The sequence below is a fragment of the Numida meleagris genome, chromosome 5, assembly GCF_002078875.1.
Source record: "Numida meleagris isolate 19003 breed g44 Domestic line chromosome 5, NumMel1.0, whole genome shotgun sequence".
In the NCBI taxonomy this organism is placed as follows: Eukaryota; Metazoa; Chordata; class Aves; order Galliformes; family Numididae; genus Numida; species Numida meleagris.
Genome location: NC_034413.1, coordinates 42,552,081 through 42,560,603, shown reverse-complemented (window position 1 = coordinate 42,560,603; position 8,523 = coordinate 42,552,081). Strand labels below are relative to the sequence as shown.

Below are 8,523 nucleotides of genomic sequence, written 5' to 3'. Positions count from 1 at the left end.
TTACAGTGGAATTTTTATAAATCCTTTCTCTGCTAAGTCATATGTGATAGGATTTTCAGCTGTTTCAACAGCACTTGCAGAATGCAATCTGCTCGGAATAGTGAGTGACTTTCCTCTGATTCAGTAAGCTGTTCAACCATAGAGCGTTGACAACTGCCTTTGTGAAATCCAGTATGAATTGACTTGTGAAAGTCAATTAGAATTCAATGTTTGGTTAGAGATCCTTATGCACACAACATGCAGTCACCTAGTCAGTCAGATTCTCACAACATGAATGTCTGTAGATTTATTTTACCTGCAATTTGTTTATTCACCCTTTCATGGAGTGAAATCCTTACAGTGGTTAATCCATTGTCTTTCAGCACTAGAGGTGGCTTATTCAGCCCTCTGATGGCATTTTTTATTAGTGTGCTGAATTCCTGCTTGCAGATAATTTGTATCAAAATGCGCAGTAAATCCATAGTAGCAGAAACAGTCTAAACCCAGCTCAGTACTTTTATTTTCCTTCTTACTTAGCAATGAAGAATTGATTCGTCCACCCCGTCATTACCACCAGCCCTTTGAAATCAGCTATCCCCCAATACATGTCAAACTGGCTGGAGGCTTTTATGGGCACACAGCAATCACAACACGGCTGGTAGAGTTTTTGTCAATGCAAACACAAAGTGTATAGAGATTTTTATTCTGTGACAAGTAGTTTACTATCACAGACAGTCTGGAACACAGAAAAAAAATTGAGGTGACAATTTAGATTTTCTTAAATAAGAAAAAAAAAAGAAGGATTGCATCATTTAATTATCACAAGAATAGATCACCTGACCCACTAACTAGTGACTTCCTCTATGGCCACGGTGGTACTTCTAACAGTGTATCACAGCAAAATATTTCCTAAATATAGGGTTTATTACTTGCAGTAATAAACTGAAGATGTTTTTGAATAATCCATCTTTCAATAGTGTCCCAAACTCCTTAAGTCTGACTCATAATATAGTTTGAAATGCTGAATTAGATATTTTAATAAGATCTCAGCACATGATATCTAGCCACAGAAATATGAATTACGTTCAACTGATACAGAGCCTGATTTGATATAGCCTCTATTACTATGCAGATACTTTTCATTTCTACTGTGTTGATATTCTTGTCAATATCTTTCTTAATTTGCCATTCTTCACATAAAAAAGTTTTTCTTCTGTCTTTGATTTACCTCTACAAACTTTTTAATGTAACTTCGAGCTGTTGAATTTGCCCTTTTTCTTCCCTCATTTTCTTAGCAGAAAACTTCAACATTACAAGTACGTACTCAAAAAGAAGCCAAGATTTCCATCTAACAGAAGCACAAATAATGAATGCTGCTGTCCATTCTGCTTTCTTTTTATAGAATAACAGAATGGCTGAGGCTGGCAGGGACTTCTGGGCCCATCTGGTCCAACACTTGCTCAAGCAGGGACACAAGGAGCAGGGTGCTCTACACCATGCTTGTGTGACTTTTCAAGATCTCCAAGGAGACTCAATGGCCTCTTTGGGCAACCTGTGCCAGTGCTCCTTTACTCACACATTTAAGTGCTTCCCAATGTTTGGATGTTCCAATTTGTGCCCATTTCACCTTGTCCTGGCACTGGGAACCAGTGAAAATAGCATGGTTAGATCCTCTTTTCGCCCTCCCTTTAGGTAGTTACTGATAAGACCTATTAGCTGTCATGGAAAACAGTAAGTATTTTGAAAAATGCAGCCTCACTTGGTAGTTCTACAGACAGATGAACACATTTCTGGTCAGTGTGCTGTTGTTCTCTGGGCAGCAATAATGTGCTCTAACACACAAAAAAAATGAGCATTTATTCACTTAACTGCATAAAAGTGTCAGTTTCTTACATTCAGAATAGAAACTGAAAAATCCGATACAGACAATGAAGAAATCTGTGTATATGTATCATGCATGCAAATGATTGTGTCTCTGCTGTATTGTAACTACCACCACCTTCAACAGAATGCAACAGATAGATTTTGTGAAAGTAGTTGGTAATGTTTACCTAGCTGGGGCTGGTCAGTCCTGGGAGCCTCAGCTGCGTCCTGGTACAGAAAGCAGTTTGAGCAATCTGTACCTCTTGGCTCATCTAATCTGGTAAGTAAAAGTTTTAGTAGGCATGGGCTTTAGTAGCTGTGGATGCAGTTATCTGCTTGTTGAGGAGCTGGGGAGCAGTGCTGAGTTATCCTTGCCTGGGAGGCAATGCACTTCCATGCCTGTCTGGATCACTTGCTGTGCAACCTGAGGCCGTTCTGGTGCTAGTGTGGCTGAAATAACTGCAGTGCAGTGCTAGCAGCCACAGGAGCACAGAGCTGTAGTTGCTGCTGCCCTTTGCTGTGTATGGAAAGTAGAAGGTAGGAGCATCAGTGGTCTGTTGTGCTTGAATTTATTAGTGTTTAAGGTTATAGTAAATACTGGGCATGTGCTGAGATGCAAATTGTAATTATTTTTCTTCCCAAAAATATATATAAATGCCATTAACTTGTGCCTGCTTATTTAATCTAACTCTCTAATTTACTGCAGTGGTTTTACACTGTCTCTGTATTATTGCAGTGTTTAAGTGTAGTGGAGAACTCATATCTCACTTTTTGATAATGAAACCATTGTCTGTAGCCTAATGACAACTGGATAAGCTTCTCTTTTTGTATACAAATATATTTTTGTTTAGAAGGCTTCCCCCCTTCTTTTTTTTTGGGGGGGGCGGGGAGAGGGTTGGTGCGGGAGGAGAGAAACAAAAAGTTTTTCTCAAATGTTTCTTGTAGTAGGAAAGCTGAACAGATAAAGCTCTGTATAGTTGTGACCCGTAATCAATATTTCCTTCTTCATATTTCTTAAAAGTGTTTTTTTTCTTGCACAATGCTTGCTGCCTCTTCCTTGAAGCTTATGTCTGACTCGAATGCTGGTGGCTAGAATGGCAGCCTCTGATACAGCTGCAGCTCTCTCCTGGTGGGACTGCTGGGGAGGAGACAGGAATGGCAATGGAGACCTGTAAGTTCTTCCAGGAAGTGAATCTTGTTTGAATCATGATAAGTACGATGAAGGCATGCTGGTCAGGGTGGTGAACTCTAATGTGCAAGTCGTTGCAATTTTCCTTCAGCAGCATACAATCAAAGACCATTGTTCCTTCTTACGTGTTTTTGAATCCTCTATCATTTCTACACCCTTTCAGCATATTTCCTATTGCCATTTTCCTTTTCTGATTTTCATATTAACAATCTTTCTGTGACTTAATTCCTTTGTTACTTGTTTCTAATTATTTAGAATCATAGAATATTTTGTGTTGGAAGGGATGTTTAAGATCTAGTTCCAACCCCCCTGCTATAGGCATGGACAACTCTCTCTAGACCAGGTTGCTCAAATTCCCATCCAGATTGGCTTTGAATGCTTCCAGGGAGGCGGCATTCACAGCCTCACTGGGCAACCTGTTCCAGTGTCTCACCATCCTCACAGTACAGAATTTCTTCCTAATATCTAGTCTAAATCTACCCTCTTCCAGTTTAAAGCTATCTCCCCTCATCTTGTCGCTACCTGCCTTTATAAAAAGTCCCTCCCCAGCTTTCCTGTAGGCCCCCTTCGGGTACTGGAAGGCTTCTTTCAGGTCGTCTTGGAGCCTTCTCTTCTCTAGGCTGAAGAGCCCCAGTTTTCTCAGCCTGTCCTCGTAGTGGAGGTGCTCCAGCCCTCCGGTTATCTTTATGGCCCTCCTCTGGACCTGCTCCAACAGCTCTATGTCCTTGTGTTGGGGGCTCCAGAACTGGACGCAGTACTCCAGGAGGGGTCTCACAAGAGCAGAGTAGAGAGGCAGAATCACCTCCCTCAACCTGCTGGTCACACTTCTCTTGATGCAGCCCAGGGTACAGTTGGCCTTCTTGGCTGCATGCGCACATTGCTGGCTCATGCTGAATCTTTTATCAACTGATACTCCTAAGTCCTTCTCCTCAGGGCTGCTCTCAAGCCATTCTCCATCCAAACTTTATCTGTATTTAGAAAAGCTTAAATATTTCTTCTTGTTGTTCCTTTGCACTTCTGATCTAAAATGTTCTCTGGGCTTATCAGGAACCTACACAGCTGCCATGGTTAGGGAGACACCCACCTGTAAGTTAACAGCAGAGCCTCAGTTTAGGTGAATTGTTAGTGCTTGTGGAGGTAGGAACTCAGCTGTTGTCTGGCTGAAAGCTTGAGGATGTGAACTGTAGAGGTGCTGTATTGAGAGGGTAGGGAGGGAGCAGATTCTTATAGATACATAGGCAGATATGTGTATATGAGTGTTTAATTGATCTAGCCGCTAGTGGAAATGTCAAGAGCTCCTACCTCTGTCCTGGTTTGTGCTGTACACATTTGGCAGGTAAGTGTTCCTACTTGCAAATGTCCAAATAACTGCAGTGTTTAGCAATTAGATGTTGGTATGCACCTTCAGAACAACCTTCAAACATTAGCTTTCATATTCCCAAGTTGCATTTGAGGTTCTAATGCTACAGCAGATAGGAATTGTCCCAATTAAAATTCATTCCTGTTGAACTTTTTTTTTTTAATCAAACCAGTATGTTTGTATTCAGTCTGAATAACCTGATTTTAATGTTAAAGCTAGGAATACCTTGGATTTAAAAAATACATGGTGTGTTTTTCAGGTTGAAATGCATATTCCTCTGTGAGTATATCTCAGATTGAGGGGTTACATTACTCTTCTGTTAGAAAATGCTGCATTTAGAACAGCAACTTAGTCCTATTTTCTAGTTAAATGTTAAACTTCTCATAAATCTCATGAAATGTATTTAATGTGGTATCCCCATACTCTGTTTGGAAACTGTCTCAAAAATATCTGTAAGGGAACTGCGATGTCATGGCCTGAACTGATGACTGAGCACCTGGTGAAGGGGGTGGCTGCCCCAGGAAGCACAGGTGCAAGCAATTCACCTCTGCTTCCCATGTGACTGAAATGAGCACCCTGGGCTCATTTAAGGGCTAGCCTCCAAAGGGAGACCATCTTTTGGGTGAATGCTGCTTTCAAAGAAGGAGTGTTCTGTAGTCAGAGATCCTTTGCTAGTTGGGTGAGTTAGCTTGTTCCTATATGTGGTTATTGATATCTCTAATGATACTGCCTGGTACCACAAAGAATTTATCAGAAGCAATTTCATTGCTTCCAAGGACCAACAATATCAAAGAGTAATTCTTAACTTCATGAACACAAGTTAATATGTTGCTGCTTGTTGCTAAGCACAGAAGCCCCAAAATACAGTATTGAGTAATACACCTGGCACTTAATCATGCATCCAAGCTGTAAAACAGAGGCTTCCTGCTTCTTGTTTGTTGAACTTGTTTCCTTACTTGCCATTTGAGAGAGGGGAAAAAAAAAAAAAAAAAAAGGTCTGGTAAGGCTTATTTTCTTGTAGGCCTATTAAATTTGCTGCCCTTTGTATTTGAGCCTGTAAAATCCTAATTCACGCTAACAGGATGCCTAGAATGGACACTGGTGGAGCAGAAAAATTACATCTGATAGAGATGGTATCTGCTATTTTTAGTTTCTGACAGCTCATGATTTTTCTTTCCCCTTCTACCCAAGGACTATTCTCATTGTTTCTTTCTTTTCTACTTTCAGCTATCAGTTCTGTGATGAGTTAGGGGGAAAAAAAAAATGAACTAATGATATCCAGATTGGATGGACATTACTGAAATTATATATTAACAGGAAATAAATCTGCATGATTGCCCTTCTCTGTGGTAGAAAATTGTAGTAGCATGATTACAATCATGTTTGGTAGTCAGTGTTGTTAGCATTAATGTAGCTACCTACAGAGCAAGCTAAGCTTTAAGTAAGATTTTCTTTGGTACTCTCTGAAAGAGAGGAGAAGAAAGTCTCCATGATATTTTGCTATAGCAGTTTCATGTGCTATTGGTGGCATTCAATGTGGATTTTTTTTTCCTTGTGATGATATCCTCAAAGTTTCTTACTTGAAAGCTGTCTCTATAGAAAGCTGCCCTCTATTACTGCACACTTAATCCTTCCTGTAAAATAAAAAATAATATTCTTTTTCTCTTCCTGTTATTTTTTCCTTAAATACTTACATTTGTATCTCTGTTCTAAAGATTCAGTGTTAAGTGATACTAGATAGATCTTAGCTATTCTAGTTCTGTAGTCAAGATACCTAAATGTTACAGTGCCTTTACACAAGTGAGAATGTGTTTGGATGATGCTCTTAAGAACAAAGAGAGTATTCTTCTTTGGGGTAAGTATAGTTAAAATTGTTTGCGCTGTTTGCCCTCTGTCATTAAACCAGCTGATCTGAATCTCTGCTTGGGAAGCCTACTGCTCATAGGCTGATAAGGTGACAGTGCAAGTGCATTTACTGGCTTTATCTAAAAACCCATAATGAGCCCTGTATTTGAGCCAGAATTTGTCAAATCTTCAAAGCTCTTTTTTTTTAATTGCTGAAGTTCCTGAAATATTTAGTTTTCCACCTTGTGGTAGAAGATACTGGGAGATGATGCATCTCTTTCTAAATTATTTTCTTTAACGTTGCGCTATAGTGAGTTGGGTTTACTGTAAGTTAAAAGTAGTAACAGAATATGAAATAAAACAAAAATAAGCACAAGAGACAAATTAAAAATAAACTTGGGAATAAACCTGGTAATGCATACTTAAATATACTTTTATTTCTTATTGATCAAGGAAGTATTTTCAAATATTATGTGTATAAGATTGAAATGGGATAAAAAAAAGCTTAAAGAATTTCAAGCTTTCAGTGGTGTTGTTGTGAAAATAAACAATTGTGTTGTGAACATGAATAAACTATTAAGTAAGTCTTGCAATGGCTATGAAACAGTTAATAAAGGTGCAAGGAAAACAAAAGTGTAATGCAAACTATGTGTTTCTGCCTAGCTTTTTAGTTTCATTTCTAAATCATTCCATGTTAGTAAATCTCAGGATCATTCTCATGAATGTATTTGATTGATTTTATTTTATATTTTTGTCTCCAGATCATTGGAAATATTGAGAGGTATCACAGCTTACAAACTTGAGTTTATGAACTGACAGTTTTAGAGAATTCAAGTAGACATAGGTGAATGTTCAGCCTGGTCCTTGGTAGCCTCCAGTTCTTGAAAGACTGACAAATCTTGACACCCAGCATTTCCTCTCAAAGGCATTACGGGAGATTAAGGAACTGGCCATGGCTCTGGCAAGCTTTCTTCCTGGGTGTCATATCTGGCAGTTTTCTTCTGGTCTTAGCAGTAACCAGACCAAAGACTTTATAATTGTTTTTGTTTTGGTTTGGGTTTTTTTTTTTTTTTTTTTGGATTTATGGCCAGTTGCACTGACAGATGGCTGTGACTGCACTGTAGTACCCTCAGTTCTTGCCAAGATCAGCTTAATGGAGTTTGGGCATACATAAACGCTCCTGAGCATTGAAAGAAGTATTAACATGGAAAGAAAATGATCACAATTTTAAGTGAGATATATCATGATATAGAAGTGTTTAAGATAGTACTCTGAAGTCAAATATAACATTATCATTTAACTACATGCAGGAGAATGTATTCTACTTTTATATGAAAGCTTTGGGATTTGATTAATTTGAATAAATTAAAGGCAAATCCATTCTGGGGTGATGATATCACAGTGAAATGCCTAGTATGCATTCTGCAGCAGATACTGTGTTTGATGCTGAATGATAATTCTAGTAAAAATTCCTAGATTTAAGCACTTCTGGAAATCATGGTTCTATCTGCTAATCAGGGAAAGGTTATGTTTAAGTGTAAGCAAACTGTCTTTACAAGGGGATTAGAATAATTTGATGTAGAAGTTTTTTTTGTCACTAAAGCAAACAGATTTTTTTACATCTTATAATTTAACTGCAACTGAAATTGGGAAGAGGTGAGATTGAAATCCATTTATTTAAAAGGCTTACTTTGTAGCAGAATGCACCATCTCAGGGGCATGATGTTAAAACTGCTTACAAAAGTCTGAATTTTGTACAAAGTTTGTTCAGTTTATAGTTTTCAATCTGTATCTTCTGTATAAAATTTTGAAGTGAAGTGTTGCGTTAACTGCATCAGTAAAGTTGTGTCTGGGAGTTTTTACTTATCAGATGAAGGAGAGGGCGGAATATTTCTGATGGCCTCTATATCTCTCTGAACAAAATTTTCTTTACTAATAACTAGCTGGGTTGTTACAGATGACCAAGAGTAGCTATCTGAAAAGGAGAACTACAAAGCCCAGTATATAAATCTCCTAAAAATATTATTGTCACCATTTCAAGGGGAAGGCATTTTAATTAAAATGTTGATACCGTTCACTTTTGAGTTGAATGCTGACCTTAGTTGCCATTTGTTATGGTTTTGTGATTTTTTTTGTTGTCGGTATTCCACATCATTACATCATGTAAGGTACGGGCAGTTAAAGGGTTAATTCCCCGGTTACTGTAAACTGCCTTTTTTGGTGTGGCCCTCTGAGGGGGAGGGGAGGAGGTGCACTCCCCAGGGGTCTTTGCGGGAGAGGGGGTGGT

At 38.7% G+C, this 8,523-nt stretch overlaps 1 long non-coding RNA gene across 1 annotated transcript in view; it reads left to right on the top strand.

Annotated features, from left to right (window-relative positions):
* The window catches only part of LOC110400011, a 108,850-nt gene continuing 105,333 nt past the window's right edge, over window positions 5,007–8,523 (top strand). Inside the window, exon 1 of the long non-coding RNA XR_002439528.1 lies at window positions 5,007–5,070. This is a non-coding gene — a long non-coding RNA (uncharacterized LOC110400011). The remainder of the gene's footprint in view (window positions 5,071–8,523) is intronic.